The 22,821-nt window shown below is 40.8% G+C and overlaps 1 long non-coding RNA gene across 1 annotated transcript in view; it reads left to right on the top strand.

Moving 5' to 3' along the window:
* LOC117269151 (uncharacterized) overlaps positions 1-22,821 on the top strand; it is a 39,371-nt gene that overhangs the window by 13,495 nt on the left and 3,055 nt on the right. The window contains exon 2 of the long non-coding RNA XR_004502708.2: positions 9,135-9,225. This is a non-coding gene — a long non-coding RNA (uncharacterized LOC117269151). The remainder of the gene's footprint in view (positions 1-9,134; positions 9,226-22,821) is intronic.

The raw sequence follows: 22,821 nt of genomic DNA, 5'->3' as shown, positions 1-22,821 counted from the left end.
CCAAGTGGAGTTGCAAAAACCATCAAGCGCTACAACGAGACTGGCACACATGAGGACCGACCCAGGAAAGGAAGACCAAGAGTCACCTCTGCTTCTGAGGATAAGTTCATCCGAGTCACCAGCCTCAGAAATGGCAAGTTAACAGCAGCTCAGATCAGAGACCAGATGAATGCCACACAGAGTTCTAGCAGCAGACCCATCTCTAGAACAACTGTTAAGAGGAGACTGCGCCAATCAGGCCTTCATGGTCAAATAGCTGCTAGGAAACCACTGCTAAGGAGAGGCAACAAGCAGAAGAGATTTGTTTGGGCCAAGAAACACAAGGAATGGACATTAGACCAGTGGAAATCTGTGCTTTGGTCTGATGAGTCCAAATTTGAGATCTTTGGTTCCAACCGCTGTGTCTTTGTGAGACGCAGAAAAGGTGAACGGATGGATTCCACATGCCTGGTTCCCACTGTGAAGCATGGAGGAGGAGGTGTGATGGTGTGGGGGTGTTTTGCTGGTGACACTGTTGGGGATTTATTCAAAATTGAAGGCACACTGAACCAGCATGGCTACCACAGCATCCTGCAGCGACATGCCATCCCATCCGGTTTGCGTTTAGTTGGACGATCATTTATTTTTCAACAGGACAATGACCCCAAACACACCTCCAGGCTGTGTAAGGGCTATTTGACCAAGAAGGAGAGTGATGGAGTGCTGCGGCAGATGACCTGGCCTCCACAGTCACCGGACCTGAACCCAATCCAGATGGTTTGGGGTGAGCTGGACCGCAGAGTGAAGGCAAAGGGGCCAACAAGTGCTAAACACCTCTGGGAACTCCTTCAAGACTGTTGGAAAACCATTTCAGGTGACTACCTCTTGAAGCTCATGGAGAGAATGCCAAGAGTGTGCAAAGCAGTAATCAGAGCAAAGGGTGGCTATTTTGAAGAAACTAGAATATAAAACATGTTTTCAGTTATTTCACCTTTTTTTGTTAAGTACATAACTCCACATGTGTTCATTCATAGTTTTGATGCCTTCAGTGAGAATCTACAATGTAAATAGTCATGAAAATAAAGAAAACGCATTGAATGAGAAGGTGTGTCCAAACTTTTGGCCTGTACTGTATATGTAAGGCCACACAATAACCCTCCTCCTACTTGTTTACCATCAAAGATCAATGTTAACAACACAAGGTGTATTACTATGTAAATATTTACTTTCTGTTTGATTATTTACCTTACTTCCTCCTTATGTTGTTTAACTTTTTTTTAGTTCTGTAAATAAAAATAAAGTTGTCCTCCAAAAGTGGGGGGTGGTGGCGGGCCAAAAAAAAAAAAAAAAAAATGTAATCATCCCTCAAACTGGCTGCCAATCAGGGCTTTTGACGTGTCACACCCTTAGAATTCCCATGTGTAAATAGCGAAAAATAGGTTCCCAGTAAAGGTTTTTTTTGTTTTTGATTAACTTAAATTAAACTTATTAGCCAGAGTTTGTCTCTTTATTTGGAAATGGGTTTGGACAACCCACAGATACAGTCAATGAAAAACCCACTCATAACTTTTTGTACAGGCCCAGTTGAATATTGCAATAATAATGTGCAGTTATGACAAAATCCCACGGCACACCTGGTTTAGCATCACAGCACACCATTTGAGAACCACTGCTCTAAACAATAACAATGGAATTACGTGGCAACAACAATCATTTACAGTCCCTGTTATATGGCAGTTGATCTCGTTCTCTGCTCAGAGGGTAAGGAGCTCCTTTAACTCACCGTCTCCACAATTTGGGGATATTTTCAGGTGATGTTCTTTTTCTTTTTCTTGTTTTTGCTGTTCTTGCTCTTCTTCTTTGTCACACCCGTCTCTACCTGCTAGCTTACACTTTTATACAGACGTGAATTCAGCACTGTTACTACCTTTGCTGCCAGCTCAAAGGGGAACATTACCTAAATTAATAATTTCAACTTTTTATTTTAATGGCTTAGAAACATTCAGTCAGTATTTGTGAACTCAACCTCCTCTCTCTTAAAACCAGAGAAGTAAATCTCATAATTGTGATGTCATAGGGTATAAACTCTGGAGCTGGACCATAGAGACTGAATGGTAGCCTGGCTTTGTGGACCCACAGAATGTTTGTTTTTCTTTTTAATACCCAAAATGAGCTTTATTCTACTGTAGTGTCCTCAGTGCTGAAACAGAAAATGTAGCCATGTAACATTTCCCTGAGTGCTCTCGGTGTCATTTATCTTTTCCAAACCATTGTTTATGGAGCAGGTTTAGGCTTTATAGCCTATGACATCACAAATCTGAGTATAAGCACTCTCAGTTTTGGATTTGGGAGAAAGTTGTTCAAGTTCTTATGACTTTTACTGTCTTAGACCATTAGAATAAGATGTATGAATTTTTCAAAATGGACGTTGTTCCCCTTTAAGGTCGTTCCTTTAATACAGAAGGACAAGGTAGAATAATAGCACAACATTCCTACCTTGAAGAGGCAGTGTGAAAGGGGCGACTGGCTGTGTCTGTGGAGGTGTGACACTGTGTTTGTGTTCAGCTCGGCCTCTGTCTGAACTTTGTTCATGAGGCAGATTCATAAATTATTGGGTTATGTGCACACTTTTCATTTAAGTTGAAACACTGTCAACTAGCACAAGTGCCTTTTTCAAATGATTTAAATAATGTAAATTCACACCACCCTGTGCACATTTGCATCTAATTGCATCTCTCCACTGACTTTGTGATGTCTCCTCTAAAAATTGCTTTGCATTCTGCCTAAAAACACTGTAAGATTCTTATTTCTTTTTTTTTTTTTAATTTAGTAACTTGTAAATGTACATCATGATCTGTTGTTTGATGCATTATATGTTTCTGTTTGAACTGCAGCAAAAGAGAAAGCTTAAACATGGGACTGATTTCCCATTCTGTTTCAATTCATTCACTCAGCCTGAAGTTGTGTGTATGAGTTCATGTTGCAGGGTGGATGTACTTTGTTCAGCCTTAACCAATCAATGGCAAACAAAAATGTATTTGTTTTTATTTGACACAAAATGTGATAGTGGTTGCTAGGACACCAATATGGTGATTTAAAAGTTATCTCTGTATGTAGACTTACAACAACTTGTATAACTGCACTGATGTCATCCACTTTTTTTCTGCCACTGTTTGTCATTCTGCAGCTGAGGAGGAAAATGACTTCCCCATTCTTAACATCACCTTGGTTTACGGTGTCTTCAACTGGCTGTAACAGCTGTCAGTGGGCACGACTCTTGGCCTATTTGAATTGCCAAACAAACCTAAGATGAGGGCGGCGATTCAGAGGTCTGGAACCGTGGCGATGTGACTGACTTATATCCACTAAGACACTGCTTTGGTATAAGCCACAGAAATGTTTGGGATGATTCCAGATTGCATAATGAGTACACAATGAGCCATATATCCGAGTCGTCTTGGAGAGCACAGAAGAGGTGGTGGAATTTAAGCAATACATTTTTTATGAGGTACTGAAATTTGCTTTCCTATTTCCATTTCAAAATAGCACAAGAAGTAAACCTAAGGCACACCAGCTCTGAGTCAGCGAGATATAGCCCACCAGCATGTGATGGTTCAGCCTGACTTCCTGTGCAGCGACAGTCAGGTTTATGTCTGGAATTGGAGATTGCTGCCTTCTCATCCTTTGCTGAGAAGCTGCTAAGGTCCAGAGTGGCGACATGCACCGGTGTGACCAGTTAGATATTGGGATTTAGGTTAGCTGCAAAGTTATCCGTTTTTGCTTTCTAAGCCTGAAGACCTGCATTAGAGGGGTCTGACTTTTGGACATGGAACGTTATGCAGTGCAACTTTGGTTATCTGAACACAGGTGCTGTTCCACTGCTAAAAGACTTGGCTGAGCATGAGCATGCAAATGTTTTTAAGATGAAGAGATGAGTGCTCAAGCTGTAATAGGCCTGTAGGAGGGTGGTCATGACTAATGTTACAGTGTGCTCCTATATTATTTTGCTTTCATGACATGCATATTGATCACGGAACGCATTTCCATCTGTTGTTAGTAGCAATAGTATGATTACATGCCTGATTAAATCTGTGGCTACAGCCCAGTTGCAGCACAGTGTAATGAAATCCGACATCCTGGCTGAGAGAGGGCTGCTGCATGCAGACACTGCCGCTGTAAAAAAGACGAATGTCAGAAGTTTAACATCCACCGTCTCCTTCCTCTCTGTTCCCTTGAGTCTGAATGCCAGCGGGGATGGGATACTTAAATGAGCAGGGTCGAGAGGTTGTGGATCTACAAGCTGCAGATACGCATCTCTCATCCTCCAATGCTAATCAGAGTCCAGTGTAGTTCCGATGGGTACTTGTGCCCAGAGGATGTGAGATAGTGATTTCAGCACCCACACAAACAAATGGCATACTGTAAGTCATTTAAGTTGTATCAGGCAACAAACTGTGTTCTGAAGATTGCCCTTTGGTTTTCCATTACAGAAACTTGTAACGACCTGTAACCCAAGACTTTCCATGAACTTTGAAAATGTGTTGTTTTCCTTATGTATTCTAGAACTTGGGGCGTTTCAGAAATACGAGCGAGGGTGGTGCTACACGGCATGAGGAGTGTTAAATCACTCGATGCTTTTCTATAGGTCCAGTTTTCAGAGCAACAAAAAGTCATTGTTATGCAGGTCACAAGTTAGTTTCAAGTCTTTGCCCTCAAGTCCCAAGTCCTAAGCTTTACGTTCCGAGCATAGAGTGTATAAAATAAGGGACATAGCTTCATGGATGTCACCCATTGGTTTGTGGACTCCCGTTTTGAAGCCTCAAGTTTAGCAGTTCAGCCAACGCCATCATGGGTTTTTGGAGCCATATTTGGACGAGAGGGTGGAGCTTCACAGACAGCCTGTCACTCAAAGTGGTCCAGCCCTTATATATGTGTAACTTTAAGCCCTAATACAACCTAAAAGGGTGAGGTTTAAAAACATTCATCCCCCCATACAGTTGTCATGAATGTTAACATAAGCTATAAAGATATTTTTTTTTGTAACAGGCTGTTTATTTCTGCTGTAAAGTTGAGCACATTAACAAGTATCTCTGGGGATTTCTCTGTCTTGGAGCCAGCCTCAAGTGGCCATTTAAAACCTTTTACTGCCAAAGACTTTTCTGAGAAGTTGATTTTTCATCATTTTATTTTAATAGTAGGTTGTCTTTAACCATTAAGCGCTCACATGCAGTTTCTGGCAATTTTGCATTGTTTTATTTTTTAGCCTTGGAGACTGCCACTTGGTTTTGAGTCCAAATCAAGTCATAATGCACTCTTCACCAAATGTGATGTTAAACAACAGAGTAAAAATACATTCAGTTAACAAAAATCATGAACACTCAACACATTCTCACTCGGACCCTGTCATATATCAACTTTTAGTCATGAACTTTCCACGTCCACATATGGCGTAAAAGGTACGCTGGGTGTGTTGGTTGTTGACGTTCTGGGACACCGTGTCAAGTTCTACCTGTTACACGCATTGTCTTCTTTCAAAATACACTTCTGTTTTCACAGGAAATTTACTGTTCGCATACAGTCTCTTTCAAAATAAATGCGCTATGTCAGTACAACAAAAGCACGTGGTTAGGTTTAGGAAAAAAGAACAGGGTTTGCCTTTGTAATCTCACGGAATGCAAACACTGCTCTCCCGGACCCATCCACCATCACTCCCACCCACCCCACTCGGACTTTCACCGCCTTATTTTTGTTCTTGTCCCGCTGCGTTTCCCCTGATGCTGCCAAGCACCGTTAAACTATGATGGCAACCAGCCCGCTATCATGTCGACGTTAAAGGATGGCTTTTTTCATCTGTGTCTGACGCTGCAAGTCACTGCCCTGGATTTTGATGGCTTCGGAGTGAGACCGGGTTGGTATGCTTTTTAAAATTTGTATTTATTTGTTATAATAGTCTGTTAAAAAGTCACTTAGCTGTTAAGCTGATGTTAGCTAAGTATTAGCATGCTAACTATGTCAATACTAGCCGCGACTTACCATACTTTTTGCATCGTCCAATGTCAAACGAAGTTGGAAGTTTTCTGTAAGTTTTGATCTGAATATTTTGTTTATATGTATGTAGTTTTTGCAAATAAAATTGTCTTTGATATCATTGTTTCTGATGGGTGCTGCGTAACATAAAGTTAGTTCGTCATGGTTCCCTTCTGCAACTTGATTGGATACTGTCGGATAGGTTCAAATACGTTAGATGATTCAGGAAGTGAAGGAAAACTCAGTTGATTTGTGGCACACTGTTTTTCATACTCTTTAATCGTTGTCCTTGGGGGACAGTATGAAGTATTTTCAAGTCAAAAGGCACAAGTCCAAGTTGGTGTGAAAGTCTAGTTGAGCTGCAAGTCTTTTTTGAATTTGTCAAGTCGCATCTTAAGTCATCACATTTGTGATTCAAGTCTGACTTAAATCCAAGTCATGTGACTCGAGTCCACACCTCTGCCAGTTTTCCCAATCTTCCTGTTTCCCTTTTCCCAGTTCTCACGAATGCAGCATTTGTTGATAAACCTCATTTTCCACAGCCTGTTTCAGCTCCCTCTTTCCCTCAAATGCTTATTAGTATCACTTCAAAATTTACATGTTGGGTGGTCTATTCAGCTTCCATTCTTCAATGTTAATAAGTGCCAGCACTGGGAGGGCTAGTTAGCATTGCTTGTTTTCCCTCAGTTCGGTGGTGCTGGGACTCTGACAGATAACAAACAGCTGCACCATAGGGGATGCAGCAAAGCAATGCATCACGGAAGCAACGGTCTAGTCACCCTGCCCTCCTTCTTCTTCTCTATATTCCCCTTTCATCCACTCTTCACAAATCCTGCTATTCCATCGCCTGTGTCATCCCTATAATTTGTATTTGTCAGTGTACGCCGCTCGTCTTTGAAGGCCTGCTGCGTCTTGCATGCAAGACAATATAAAAATACATCGGCAACTAGTGTTTAGCAAGTGGAGCAGTTCAAAGAGAAGATCAATCCTGCCTCATTTGCATATTCTCTGTATGTGAGGCACTGCCTAAGTGCTACAAGGTTACAATCTTTTCAAAAACCAAAGGAGCTCTGCCACCCTGAAAAGTACAAGTACTTAGATTAACAAGAATAATTGTTACGGATATCTCTTGGTGACATTGGTATAAGAGTAACCACTTAAAAGAATCTTTAAGATACTGGAAAAAAAAATATAGCTATGGAAAGAAAAACAAAACCCTGTGAGTCTATTATTATTATCAGTACAAAACTAGATACATGCTTCCCTAAAAGGCTTGCTTATAATTTATCATGGTAGCTCAGTACATGGCTAGCTACACCAAAGTGCTCTCTCTCTTTCTATGGAACAGACAGAATTAGGCCATGGAAACACCCTAAGGAGTCCAATTAAAGGCTCTAATATTAGCAAGTAACAGTAAAAACGGTGAGGTTAATAGCTATTTAGTTATCCAGCTTAATTACCAGCCTGCAGCTTCCTGCAGAGCTCAGGTTTGCACAGCAGCATGTTTAAAGACCTGTGATTCTATTAAGTACATTGTTTCTTATCCTGGTGTAGAGTACAGGAGGTGCAGATCTGGTCAAATATTAAAATTCAACCCTCCAAATTGTCTAATTTCTTCCTTTAAATGATTTTCTTTGTGTCACAAGGAGAAAAGAAAGTGAAATGATAAAAGGAGAGTGAGAAGGAAAGAATGAGACAGAGATACTTTAGAGATCGTTTTCAAGAGCGCCCATAAGGCATTGCCCATTACTTAGGTTGAGGAGTTTACAATGCCAAATGATTTGGCATTGACAGTTTTGCAGGGCCGTGTTAAAGGCTTGACATGTCCTCTGGCAGTTTAGCAAATGCTGATAAGGGGAAAGACAGTAGAAAGTTCTGACTGTACTATGTATGCTGCCAGCTCCTTGCTCTATGTCCTTGTCCAGCTCTGAGAGTTGGAGTGACAACCTTAAATGACGATGGTACTGATCTTAAATATAATGAAATGCGTTAAGAGAGGGCGCTGAAGAGGCTCTTCTTTGTGTAGCAGTCTTTGCCCCTCGAAGTCATGAAAGACTTGTTACTATGGGCAGCTTATGTTAGGTGTATAAACCAGCAAGATTATACCGGTAAGTGCATAAAAACATTGGGGATACCCTCTTTAATGGATGAATTCATTAATTACAGGCAGTACCCCTGGGTATCTATTAAAGGCAAACAATTAATCAGCCCACACCTTGCCAATTAGTTTCTGCCCATGCTTTTCTGATGTGTGAGATCCAGGGAAGTCATATTATTTGACTGAATAAAGATTAGAGGCATTTAGTGGAAATAGAAATGTGTTTATCTCTTTGAAATTCTCAGAAACAATAACATCGTACAACCTGCTGTAATCTGCTCCCACCTGAAGATCAGCTGATTACCAGCTAATTGAAAGGTGGCCAGTGACTCACAATGGTGTAATCACGAATTCAAATGTGTGTGACAAGACTTTGTAGCTCTGATAAGAGTGAAATGTGACATTTATTCAACCCAGAAGAAAATGATGGCATTGTACATTTCTGCAAACCACAACACTGATTCGCTCAGTGACTCTATTCATGAGCTGACTTTGTCGTTAGGGGTGGAGGGAATGTTTGCTGAGCTTCAGGCCACTGCAGACCATTGTTTGAAACCAACAAACATCGACAATGGTTGTCTTTTGGCAACCTTTTGTGGCTTTTCCACCAATGTTTGTAGCACTGAACCTAACCACCGAACCAGTGCTGTTTGAGCCACCAAACCTGGGTGTATTTCATAGACTTTTTCCCGCTTTCCAGTGGCCTTAGTGCCACCAAACATAGGTGTTTTAAACTAAAAATATGATCTTTTCTCAACCATAACCAAGCGGTTTTTGTGCCAAAACCTAACCACACCTTCATCTGTTGAGAAACATAAAGTTTCAACGTGTCCACAACAAAATCATGTACAAATGTAACGTATTCATGGTTTGCAGAAACGTACAATAGCAACATTTATTCTGGCGATTAGATTAGACATTTCTCAGGCTTTAAAAGTTACCACCTGCACTACGTATGGCCCCATTGCCTTTAGAAAAGCCTCAAAAAGGTTCAGTAGTTCACTTGTTTGTGTTTATGCATATTTTTCAGCGCTGCATTGAGGCCACAAACCTCCTGTTTCACCTAAATCTGCAGATCTGAAGCCTGAAGCCTTGTCAGGCCACCCCAGCACCTTGAAATGGTGAGTACTTTGCAACATGATGCATCGCTCTGCCAGGTGCATTCAAAAGGAACACTGTATGACAATGAAGGGATAAACCTAGTGTATAATGTAAATATATACTGTGGCATTTAAATGATCCCCACCAGGCATGAAGGAGTCCAGTGTTATAAATCTGAGACCATCTAGTTCACTCATATTTGCCTTCTCCCCAGTCAGTCCCAGTTTAAAGTATTTTAGCACCTATCTCTGATGGCAACCACCACTGTGGTTGCTGCAGCCAGTGTAACTACACTTATCATTGTAATAGTTTCAAACATCCCCAGAGAGAGAGAGATCCCTACAAAAGGAATTATCTGAGCAGCTCAGAGGTAGAGTGGGTCGTTCACCAATTGGAAGTGGTTTGATCCCCGGCTTCTCCTGTGTGCATGCCGAAGTATCCTTGAGCAAGATTCTGAACCCCAAATTGCTCCCGATGACTGTTCCATTGGAGTAGCAGGTGGCACCTTGTATGGTAGTCTCAGCTACCAGTGTATGAATGTGTGTGTGAATGGGTGAATGTGACTTGTAGTGTAAAACGCGCTTTGAGTGGTCGGATGACTAGAAAAGCGCTATACAAATGCAGGTCCATTCATGTTCCACTAAATCTGTTTTTTACTTGATTACTTGCCCTTGTGGTAGGTGAACACAGAAGTACTATTAGATGCAAAAACATGCTATCCAGTAGCAGCTAATTTTATTAAATTTTAATCATTCTATTTCCTCTTTAAGATACGCTGAGATTGAGAAGGTAACCCTCCCCCTAAGAGGAGGTCATTTGGATGTGTTACTTTCCAGGAGAGAACACTATTGGATTCAATTGGATTCTCCATTTGAGAACCCTGTCACCCCATGGACTGAATATAGATTATGATTTGACATGTTTTCTGTGATGTTCTTCCAATTATTGGATATAAAGTGAATGTTCATGATGTTCATTAAACCCTGACCCTATTTTATATGCCTCTGCTTGAAAATTGCATATCCATAATGAAATGAATATATCTCTGCAACCACAAGGTCTATTTGAATACTTTTGGTTTCATGGTAAAGGGAACACTTGTTATATGTGAGGAGTAAATGAAGATGGCACACAGCACAAATGAAATATTTTGAGGTTTGCCTAACAAAAAAAAAAAAAAAAAAAAAAGAGTATCCCTTTGGAATGATGCAGCAGCAGCTCTAAACCTCTATCACATCATAGTACAATATGTGAACATTAACTCTGCAAAGGTTGATTCTGATAAATTGAAGCAGAACAATATAAGAGAGGTTTTAGTACAGAAAATTCAGGCGAGTTCTCCAAAACTGCACCATGTTTGCATGTGATTTTTGTCATGTACAATCCTATATCTTTAATTTTTTGTTTCTATAAATCCCGACTGATGTTTAGGGTATACACATAGAACTGTCTGTTTCGTTTTTTTCCTCTATTTCCCACTCCAAACTGACCAATATGCACCTACTACATTTGAACCTGAGTTTCTATTCTGAGCTTTGGAGGCCCGTATCTCCATGACGGCTTGGCCGATGAGATTGACAGCACTGTAAGCCAGTCAGAGTCAGCAGATCGTGTTGTGGGGCGATGTCGGCTGCTGTGAGTGGTCATTGTTTTTGTTCCCCCAGAACCTTTTTTCCGCCCGGATTCATTTGAATGACAACTTCCGGTAGTATGTGAACGGAGCATGAATGAACAGCAGAATGCGCATTTTATGGTGAAATTAATAAGGTAAGAGCCATATTACAAATATATTTTGGCAAAGAGATTTCTGTTGTTGTTGTTCTTTGGGCTGTAGCTCTGTGATGGTTAAAGGGAGAGTGATTTGGAGTATACATGTGGAAAGAGTGGAGTCTCAGCTTTCATTAGAGATGAACGGCGTGTGTTTTGAATAACGTGGTCGAGTTAGAGCCCGAAATATACCGAGTGGGTCAGGATATCGGTGCTGTTTGGAGTTGTTGGAGTTAGTTGTTGTTGTTTATTTAGTTGATGTTAAAACTGAGTTTGGGGCATGTAAATTTTTACAGCCTTGTAGCTGAGGTTCTGCTGTTAAATTTCATGGGCAACATCACTATATTCTTCTGATCAGTGTATTGATACACACCAGGCCTTTATTAGCAACCCCAATTGGGGGACTTTAGGGTTCAACTGGTTTTAAGAGCTGATGCCTTAACTTTTGCTATCTATCTATAAGCAATCAGTTTAATACTTTTGTATTTTAACATTTTTGAATATAGTGAATTAAAAAAATGTATTATACTGGAATGCTGTAGAATATTTAGTGGCTATAGTCGTTTGTTTTGATGACGTGATTGGCTGTGTCTCCTGAAAAAGATTTGGTTTAAAAGTACTGATTTGTTGAGGGCCTCAAAATTGTTTCTTTGCTCAACCTAATGGTGATCAGTGTACCTGTGTCTCAATATACTTGTTGATCTTGAAGAAGGCCCAAAGGCCAAAACATCATCAAAATAAAAGAAATGCATATGGAGCCAGAGTGTGCAACACTTGTTCTCTACAATCAAGTCTATTGTCAGTGATGAACACCTCATTATACTTCTCGTGTGTGTTACTTTTATATTTTTTGGAAAAGGAGTCCAGTATGCCAAGAAACACAATAGATTCTTGTTATTCATACCAAATTCTGAACCTGCAACATTTTTCCAGGCAAGGCTCTAGGTTTCCTTCTTCAATGTGTCATTCTGTCATTTTTATACGATATGGTGCACATAAAAAGTGGTAAAATGTGAATCACACATCTTGCCTCATGTATTGTTGCGTCAAATTAAAAGGCAGTTTTTTTGCCCAATGTAATACTTACAGCACAATCTGGTGGCTCTGGTTAACCTTCCATTTAGAAAATTAGATTAGACATTGTTAATTTTGTAATTACAGCCTGCTGTTATTTGAGTCAGTAAATGTGTCACTTCCTTGTTTGCTGTACTTCAAAAGGTGCAGTGTGTAATTACGGAGAAAGATAGCTGATTATTAAGTCTCATGATTTGTGGGAATGAGATTCAGCATTCAACTATCTTTTTCCAGAATTGCACACTGAACCTTTAAAGTTGCTTCCTTCCTTAAAACTGCTCAAATGTCAATAGATAGATAGATAGATAGATTTGTCTATCAGCAGTGAAGTTCTTAAAGGTTGTCAGAATTGGTACAAAAATCATTAATCAGTCTGCCAATCAGGGTTCTTCGAGTCACCCTATGAATGAATTAAAATCATGTTTTAACCTTGTCCCTAATTACTTATTGATAAGAAAAAGTGATATTCATAAAAAAAGTCATACTCACTGGAGACACTCCAACAACAGTGGCTCTTATTATTGATACAAATGTCAGTTTCATAATCTGTCAGTCTGGTGTTAGACATTCATCCCATGCACACAGGAATAACCTGTCTTAACCTTTTCCCTGATTATTTATTCATATGAACACAGTTCAGATAAATGTGCCCTGCTCTGGGCTTTCTAAAATATTCCATTTCCTCTTTTGATTCCTCCCTTAAATTAACATTAATGGAATCATCAGAGTGCAAGTAAACAGAGTGCAGCATTTCTGTGCTGCTTGAGTGCACACAGCTCTGTTCCTGGTCTTTCTGCTGTTTATCCATCATCTTAGTGACCAGGGTGTTTTTAAGCTTTAAACAACTGACTTCATTTGATTAGACTTTTTTTTTCTTCTTTCTTGACACTGAGAGAGCACTGACCAGCCATCCACTCAGCTCCTCATTTTGAAATTCCATTTGGCTTCATAAATAAATAATGTTATTCTCCACCACATCCTCATCCACTACCAACACCCCCCCCCCCACCACCACCACCCCCAGTCCAGCTTATAAATTCTGCTTGTTTATGTGTTTGTGAGGCTGCTCATGGGAATAAATGAGGAGCAAAGAGGTAATATTTTTGGGCTGTTTCAGTCAGTTGTAGCAAGAGAGAGATCATCATGGAGCCTAGAAAGAGTGCTTTGTAGATTCAGTGATTCAACAGCATCAACCACATCCACAGCTTCCTTTGAAAATGTTCAGATCCTTTCACCTTTTTCTATATTTTGTCACCATTACCAAATCGGCTAGGATATTTACTTTAGGATATTCACAAACTTATCCCAAAACTTCTCCGACATTTTTGTTGTAGTGCGAAAAAGGCACTCTACAAGAAGGGCATGATTACAGTATACATAATGGAAGATGTGTGTGTGCTTAATATGTCCCTGCCAATTTATTGGTTAAAAATAATCTAGATAAAATGCTGTGCTTTAACAAGGAACCTTGCACCCAAATAATCATTGGCAAATATAATTATAATCGTAAATGAACTCAACAAATTGCCATCATTATTATTACTAACAGTTCTGCTATTACAGTGTACTGCAGTTCTGCGTGTGTTTTTGCCAAGTGGTGTTGCCATGACGGGCGGCATGGTGGTTTAGTGATTGGCATAGTGTTGTAGTACTCAAGATCGGTCTTTTTTGAGGGTCTTGGTCTCGTCTCGGAATCGAGGGCATTTTTACTCGGTCTTGTCTCGGTCTCGGACTGGGCGGACTCGGGTTTTTTGAACGAGACCGGTCGAGACCACCACTGATGCTTTTTGTCCGTGCTTTACTGATAAGAGTGAAAAAGACCATCTCAAAAACAGCTAATAACTTCAAATCATTGGTAGCATAAAGATTTCCCCCAGCTGCAGCTGCTACCTGCCCGGTGTCAGTGTGAGTGACTGACACGCCCCCTGCACACAGAGGATGGAGATGGCAGGAGGAGAGGCTGTGTGAACTCTAAGATTTGTTTCAGTGTGCTCTGCAACAACAGAGCAGATATTGTTTTTGTTGTTATATTTATTTAAAAGCAAACTTAAATAAAAAATGATTTTCCTTTGATATATATGGTCTTGGTCTTGTCTCGGTCTCGACCTTCAAAAGTCTTGGTCTTGTCTCGGTCTCGGTACTCTCTGGTCTCGGTAATGTCTTGGTCTCGGTTAGTGCGGTCTTTACTACAACACTAGATTGGCACTGTCGCCTCACAGCAAGTTCCTGGTTCAAACCCAGGGTGCGGGCTTCGAACCCAGGATGAGCTCTTCTGTGTGGAGTTTGCATGTTCTCCCCATGTCACTGTGGGTTTTCACCGGGTACTCCAGCTTCTTCCCACAGTCTAAAGACATAAAGGTTAATTGGTGACTCTAAATTGTCTGTAGGTGTGAATGTGAGTGTGAATGGTTGTCTGTCTCTATGTGTCAGCCCTGTGATAGTCTGGTGACCTGTCCAGGTTATCAGCTGGGATAGGCTCCAGGCCCCCTGATGACCCCCAACAGGAAAAGTGGATACGGAAAATTAATGAATGAATAGTACCTTTCTCCAAACCATAGATATAGTACATTTGTACATTATTTTTTGGCAGACAATTAGACACAGGTGAAGTCATCAAAAGGGAGGGAAAACACACAGGGGCAGGAAGTGAAGTGATCTGAAAAGAGAGGAGATGTCAGTTTTAAAGTAAAACAGGAAAAAACATGAATGAATGAAATAAAACAAATTGCAGAACACAAGAAACATTAGCTGTGACAATAGTATTACATAAAAAAGTCAGAATAAAGTCAGTGTGAATGCACTTTTTCTACGCAGTCCTCAAAGTTATGTTGGCTTCCTAAAATGCCACTCAGTCATCAAAACTTTTTGTTCCAAAATGCTCTAAAATGGTCGGTTTAGCTGTTCACTTTCTAAAACATTTCTGGGTTTCAGAATTTGTCATTAGAACATGGTCCCTCCCAGTGTTAAATAGGTGATTACAGCCCTGTTCAACTAGCTGATTTCAGAGAAGGTCCTTTTCTCAGTTCGAGGGACTCTGAGCCCTCCAGTCATCCACCACAGACATTGTACAGTTAAGAGATACATGGTCCTGGACATTCCCCAGACTTACAGCGAGGCACTCATGCCAGAAACAATGTCCATCATGCTCCAAGTCTGAAATTGCCTTACAAATCTCAGTTGTGCTGTCATGTGCCATTGAGTCTTCAACATTTTACCGCTCTACAACACTCTTTTTTGATTTGGTGCAGTGCCCGGCACACATGCCATCAGAGTGGGCAATGGGATCTTGAGTTCTTCTCTGACCAACACTCTTCTTGTCCTGTCTGAGTCAGACAGCCAACCCCAGCAAGAGGTCTGCTGGTTCCACACTTTTTCCACACTTACGATCATTTTAGTACTGAAGTCCACTGTGCTCCTGACAACCTTTGCTGTGGCAATTTCTCTATTCCCTTTGTTTGTGATGATTTCTGCCTCGAGTCAGAGGTTACAAAGAACTCTTTGCACTGCATGAAATGTTTTAGCTCTAAAATGCATCGTGAACTGTGACTTTATTTTGTTACACTTTCTAAATCATATCACCTGACTAAGTATAGACTTTTATGTTGGACATTAAGTGCAAACTGGTGGCAAATAATGTATTTTCATTAAGTCACTAGCGTATCAAACTGAGTAAAAGGAGTTTGACTAGTATCTGAGGTCACTCTATATAAATAAGCAGTCACTCAAATTTAATGGCCCATTCTTTGTTGAAAACACTCAAAAAGACAACATTTAGCAAAGCTTCATTTTTAAGAGGTTTCCATTATTACAGTATCTGATTGGAGATAGGGCACAGTGGTTCCACAAAAGCGTGCAATGCTTTTGGAAAGATAAATGTACCCTTCAGAGGGGTCAGACCTTCAAAATGTCAGTTCTTAGATTTAGTAAAGCATAACCCACTGGCAATCTTTACGCAGCTTCCCCGAGAAGTTGTTGTCCATCATAAATCTAGAAAATGTCCTCTGTGCTTTCTTTGAAGCACAAATGGGTGGGGAGAGATTATATTTAGGAAGGCAAAGGTTTCTGTGGAGATACAGCTCATTGCCTTCAGCTACTTAGCTGGAACACCTCTGAAGGGGAGCTGCCTTAATGTTGCCCAGACCATTTACAGGATAAACAAAAAGAAAAAACTTGAAACAGCGTTCCCTCTTTGCATGATGAGAATTCATAATGATTTACTAAAATGGCACCAGTTTTTATCTTTTTTTTTTTAGTGTGAAACACTTACATTTCTGAAGGTAAAGACACATCTACCTTTCATCTGCTGTAAGTCTTTATGCTAAGCTAAACTAAGCTAACCATCCAGGCTGTTCTCATACACTGTTCATACATATACTTATAAAAGGTAATGCACCGCAAATCATATATAACACACATAATCGGGAAGACTGTAATCACATGACCAGTGTGATGACGAAATTAAAGAAGTAAGTAGTATAAAGACTTAAAGTCAGCCTAAAGAGGCAGGATAGGGTGGTGGACAGGTCAAACAACACAGGACTTTCCCCTGGGGGATTGGTGTTTGGGGCTACATATCTTTACATTGAGCACATGAGGTCATTTGTGGATTGCTAATTTGTTTGATATTACACAAACCGTTGTATGTGCATTTTCGTAAAAATATATATATACATATTTTTTTTATTCATATGCACAATGATAAAAACAAGGATTATATTTACTAATACAAGGGCAAATAATTGTGCAGGAGAGGAAAAGAAGCCCAAAGGACTTATATAAAATCCTCCCCTCCAATACAAAATCACTAAAACAGATCAACCAATAAAAAAGAAAAAAGGAAAAGAAGCAGAAAAGGGAAAGAGACAACGAAAAAAGACAACAAATAAACAGAGAGGAAAAAAAAGAAGGAAGAAAGGAAAAAATAAGACAACAACAACAAGGACAAAGATCGATAAAATTACAAATTCATTTCAATTATACTAGACATGAGTATTCTTTTGCCTGGACAGAAGATACCTGACCAAACTAGTCCTAAACATTTTGTAGGAGGATAAAAGCTTAAGAGACCTGTCTAAGGAGTTCCAGAGTTGGGGACCATGGAATTTGATGAAAAGTTTATGACTGGAGGTATGACAAAGAGGTAAATTAAAGTTCTTCTGACCTCTTACTGAATAGGAGTGAATATCTGATGATAACAGGACAGATATTATACAAACCATTCTAAGAGGATATGTTTAACCATCCTAACTGTTGCTTTTTTAACAGATATGAGAATAGTATTGACCTAACACTTGGCACAAAAGCAAATACTGCTTACATGCATCAATATTCCAACACTCTATTCAACAACTATTCTCATCTGCTTTTACTTATTTTCAAATACATTTTAGCACTAATATTTGCCAACTTTTACTTTGACATTTACCTTAGCCTTACCTCATAAAGACACATTTCTATTTACTGTATGCCGAATACAGGTGCCATAAAAACAGTTGTCCCCAGTTGCACTTTCCCCAAACTACAAGTTTCAAGTAAAAAAACTGGTGCTTAAATCTGACCCAAAACAGATGGACACACACACACACACACACACACACACACACACACACACATGCATTCTTGTACCTCTGTTTTTGTGAGGACCCTCATTGACATAATGCATTCCCTAACCCCTTACCCTACCCTTACCCATCACAACTAAATGTGTAACTGTAACCTAAATCTAACCTGAAACCTAAAACCAAGTCTTAACCCTAAAACAGGCCTTTGAAAAAGTGAGGACCAGCCAAAATGTCCTCACTTTGCAAAAATGTCCTCACTTTGTTGCTAAAATAAATTTTTTGGTCCTCACTGCGTAGCATGTACAAGTACAGACATACACACACACTCAAACAGACAGGGTGAAACCTCAGCAGCTCTCCTGCCTGTGTGGGTGACACTCCATTTAACTCTTCCATTAAACACTGGAGGACCTTTTTTGTTGGATGTAGAGCTTGAAATAAATGTTCATTTGTACATCGCAAGGCAGTGAGTAGTATTTCAGCAGGGCATCACTGAGGGAAGTATTATCCTCAGTCAATCCTAATCACATAAACTATCTGGCTGCATGAATGTAAGAAAGGATTAATTACAGGATGAATGAGGATCCATAGACATTCCCATTTTTCAATTTAACTGGATTATCATCATCTTCTCCAGCTCCATGAAATTGCCTAAGCTGCCCAGACTCTGATACATATTTGCCCACAGACACTTATGTGCCCTTCAGTGAGCAATAGAGGAGAGAGGAGAGGGGAGCCATTATCCTCCACAAGAAGATCCCACATCCATATCCCCTTCCTTCCCTCTGTCTCACTTTTTAATCTTCCCCTGCCGCCTACCTGTTTTCACTCTCTCTTCCTGTCTCTTCCTCCCATGAGCCCGTCCTCCTCTCTTGCTTTTTCTCTTCATCTCTCTTTATTTTTCTCTTTCTCTGTTCCCTTCTTCCTCTCGGGTCTCTTTACTGTCCCACACAGCTGTCTATCATTCTCTTTGCCCGTCTCATCCTCCCTCTCCCTCTGCGCTGTCATGGTTTCTGTCCCCTCTCCCCGCATCCATCCTTCAATGTTACTCCAGTCTCTCAAATGAATCTGGTTAATGGGCCCAGCCTTTGTGCAGCCGCAGCAGAGCGAGTACAAATGTTCCAACCTACAAACAAAAAAATGTGCACCTTCGCACGCTCATGCACACTCATGTACACACACTTTGCAAATAGAAATGTTCCTGAGCTCAAGCAAACTCCCAGGAACATTCAAAGACATGTAAGCAACCAGAAGCTTTGCTGAAAAGTGGCTCTGATGATACTGCTAGCATTCCATTCAAAAAAACAAGAAGGCTTTGATTTATTTGTCCAGTGATTTGATTGGGTAACCCTTTCATGGCACTCCATTAATTAGCAGCTGGATACAAGTAAATGGCAGGGCGGAGCATAGCAGAAAGAACTAGTGGGGGGGTTGGGGCTTTTCTCTTAATTACCCCACTAACTCCAGTGTCTGAGGAGACAAGAGGAGCATCAAAGAGCATGTGTTAAAGTCCATAACCCACACAACCCAAGCAGCAGGCACAGAGTATCTCCATCATTTGTATCTTTTCTGCAGTCACTGTATCTCTCAGTGTTGCAGATGCTGCTGTACCAGTTTATATGTGTATCCGAGACTGGCAGACAAATCATCAAGAGATAAAATTACAGTAAATTACATTTGGTAACGGAAGCTCAGTGCTTTTGTTAAGCTTGAACCTTTTTGAATAATTCCTTGTGTTTCATTTAGCTTTTTCCTGTTTTGCATTTCCATTAACTGCTATACACTTGCAATTAACTTGCTTTCTTGAGATGCTTTCCATGAAGATCACAAACTGAATTGGTCACAAGGGACAATCCTTGCTGAGCCAGCACCCACTGGAAACCTGCCTGACTGCTGAGGATATGGACAGCTCTCACTCTAATTACATCATGGCCGAATGGCTCGTAGTGATGGCCCGGTCCCCCATTCTCTGGCAGCACCTTTTACAGATGCAAACTACCATCCCAGTTTGCCAGTTCATGGACACTGTCCATGACCACCATGCCACTGAAGAGGCATCTCAACCAGGGCAGTCATTTTTTTCAAATGTTAATTTTGAATGAATTGCTGTGAGGCCTATCTTGAGTGGGAAGTCAGATGAGTTTTTTTGGATTTTGCTTCAGTGACCATGAAACTGTAGCCCTTCTGACCCTCTGTTACCCGTCTGCTGCTTCAGAGCAGTGTCTCTCAACCTTTTTCATGTCAAAGACCCCTGAATTGTCATACATTGGGTCACACACCCCCATTTGATAAGATTTCACTTCAGAGTAGGCCAGCTGTTAGGAAATATGGGCAGGGGCAGGGGCAACATTTCCCAAAGTGGGCCCCTCTTCCATCAAATCAGTTCATGATCTGACCCCTCTGTCAGATGGGCCGCACTATTTCACAATACCTGCGGGGGCTGGGAGCATCAGATGGTATTTTGAAATGTGTTTTAATGACAAAAATACATTTATCAATCATGTAAATACATATAAATGTTATTGTCAATGATATAAGTGAGTAAGTAAATTCCACGTGATCCGATTTAAAGGTCAACCATAGACTTTTTTATGGGCTCCCCCTTGGCCTTGGGCCAGGGTCATCTGTACCCTTGCCCAAAAGTCACTCTTACGACTCTTACTCTCATTGGGCCTCTATAGTGAATTAAATTGTAAACATAAGCCAGTCCCTATTTTTCTTGGGACTCCATCAATGACACCTGCTGAGAAAACAGCTTCAGAGGAACCCTGGGCCAGCCAAACCTGTAAGGCCTCCTTACTCAGCTTGATGTCTTTCCTCGTCACTGATGGGTTCTAAGGTTGCCACCATGACTGGCACCGATGACCCTCTAACCACAACTCTAACTTCCATGATGGAAGTTTTGAGCACAGCCCACTTGGATTCCACGTCCCCAATCTCTCCTGGCATGCATGACAAACTCCTCTGAAGGTGGGAGTTAAAGACCTCGTGGACAGGGCATGACCTGATCCAGCCACTATGTGGTTATCAGTTGACAGCTCCCTCCTCTCTTCACCTGCTTCACATGAGTGTCAAAGACCTTTAGCTGTAGATCAGATGAACCCCTAACCCACAAAGTCAATTATCAGCCTTTGATACGATACAATATACTTTATTGTCCCCATAGGGAAATTCATCTTGGACTCAGGAGTTGCACAAGTATTGCTGCCTTACAATAATAGAACATAAAACATAAAAACACCTACTACACATAACAGTATTGCACATCAGCCATTCATGTATTGCACATAACACCAGCACACAACAGAGCACCATTAGCAAAACAGAACACAAAACAACCCCTAAAGCATCAAACAACATTTTTTTAAATCTTAATTGAGGTTAGCACAAATCAGTTTTTTTTAATGATTCCGTATAAACTTTGGCATCCTGTATCATCCTTTGACCTAAGTCAAGTCAGTTTTATATATACAGCCAAATATTACAAATCTCAAATTTGCCTCAGGGGAGCTTTGCATACTATAGCATACAACACCCTCTGTCCTTTGACCTCCTTCAGATAGGGATTATTAAACCCTTTCAAATAGAGGAAACCTCAGGGATTGCAACAGAGGATAGATCCCTCTTTCTGGACCGACAGGCATACGATAGATGTCGTGTGTATAGAACAACCAACAGGATGACAGAGTTATAGAAAGATAATAAATGTGTCTGAAGAACATGGATCCAGGAGGACTTAAAGCAACCCAAAGTTTCGCCAAAGAGACAGGACCTGGGCCACATGACCTCCAGTCCACCATGGAACCTGAAAAGAGGACAGAAAGCAAAACTTAAACGCACCATTAAATAGGAGAAAAAACACAAACACACAGAGGGAGAGAGAGTCAAGGACAACATGCACACAAGGGAGACACAGAGAGACAAGAGAAGATGCTGAAATCTCCTGGAGGAAAAATATCGACATCCAAAACATCTGGAATGAGGCACCAGCAGCCAGGGGAGGGAGACAGAAAGGTCCCAGGACAGGCAGTGTCTCAGCACAGAGAAGCCTGAGTGAAAAGACAAGGAGGAGGAACTTGGCAGAGAGAAATGGAGACACATCTAAAGTGTTGTGGTACCAAGTAACAAAAGGATGTTATCCATGACAAGTACAGGAGTCCAATAACTAAGCACCACGCAGGGTCAGATCAGGCATGCCACTAGCACTGAAGTCTTTCAGTACAGTGGTGGTTATGCTGTCAGAGCCTTCCTCTCAGCAACACCTAGCTGCATAGAGGCAAACCTCTCATTCAGTGGGAAGAACTCTAACAGTATTCTCACACCCAGCTGGCCCTGCTCACTTTAAGCAACTCCGGAAACGGAGAAAGTCCAGCCCCTCTCCAGAGGTTTGGTACCAGACCTAATGCTGTGCTTAGAGGTGAGCCCATCTATATTTATTTGATACCTGAAGCTCCAGTTCCTTCCCCAAGGTGACGCTCCCTTGAACCAGAAAGACTCCCCCCTCTACAAAATGATAAGTTAAACTTATAACTAATGCAGTCCACATAGCTGACACCACACATTCATCCATCCTGTGTGTAGTTATGAAAGAAACATGTTAATAGAAATAGTTTAAAGCCTCTACCCATCACACAAACCTCAATAGACCCCACCAAACATGAATCGGTTTGTTATCACAATAAACCAATTCAGGACCCAATCCGGCTCGTTTTTACACAAGATCTGACCTGACCTTTTATCTTTTTATTTCTACATTACAATATTGTAACTTCAACGTCTAGACCACAAATCACCCATGCTCATTGGTCTAGCTTTCATACAGTGGAAAGTTATCATTTCAGTGTAATGCTCTTGAAACATCATTAAACAAGACTCCTGAAAAGCTTGACCTTTTTCAGCCAAACAGCCAGAGGCTTCAACCTCGACATCTATGTGTTGTTTTACCTTCAACTCTACAAATATATTGCCCCAGCCTTACTGGGATGGACAGGAAAGCCCTCAGGAAAACTGTTCACAGTCACGGAGAATAAAACAAACATCTAAAAAAAATTGCACCACTCGATGCTGTCAGTCAAAGCTGATGCTTTGACCGCTGGTTTTGACAGAGTCCATCTCGAGCTTTAGAGGTCTCTTTAGGGAGCAAAGCAGATACTGGAGTTGATATCCACAAATATTAGAGTTAATGTGTGAGCTTCCACCTGTGCATTATAATTC

This window comes from Epinephelus lanceolatus, chromosome 19 (assembly GCF_041903045.1).
Source record: "Epinephelus lanceolatus isolate andai-2023 chromosome 19, ASM4190304v1, whole genome shotgun sequence".
In the NCBI taxonomy this organism is placed as follows: domain Eukaryota; kingdom Metazoa; phylum Chordata; class Actinopteri; order Perciformes; family Serranidae; genus Epinephelus; species Epinephelus lanceolatus.
The sequence above is the reverse complement of the archived record's forward strand: the minus strand, read 5'-3'. Positions and strand labels throughout refer to the sequence as shown.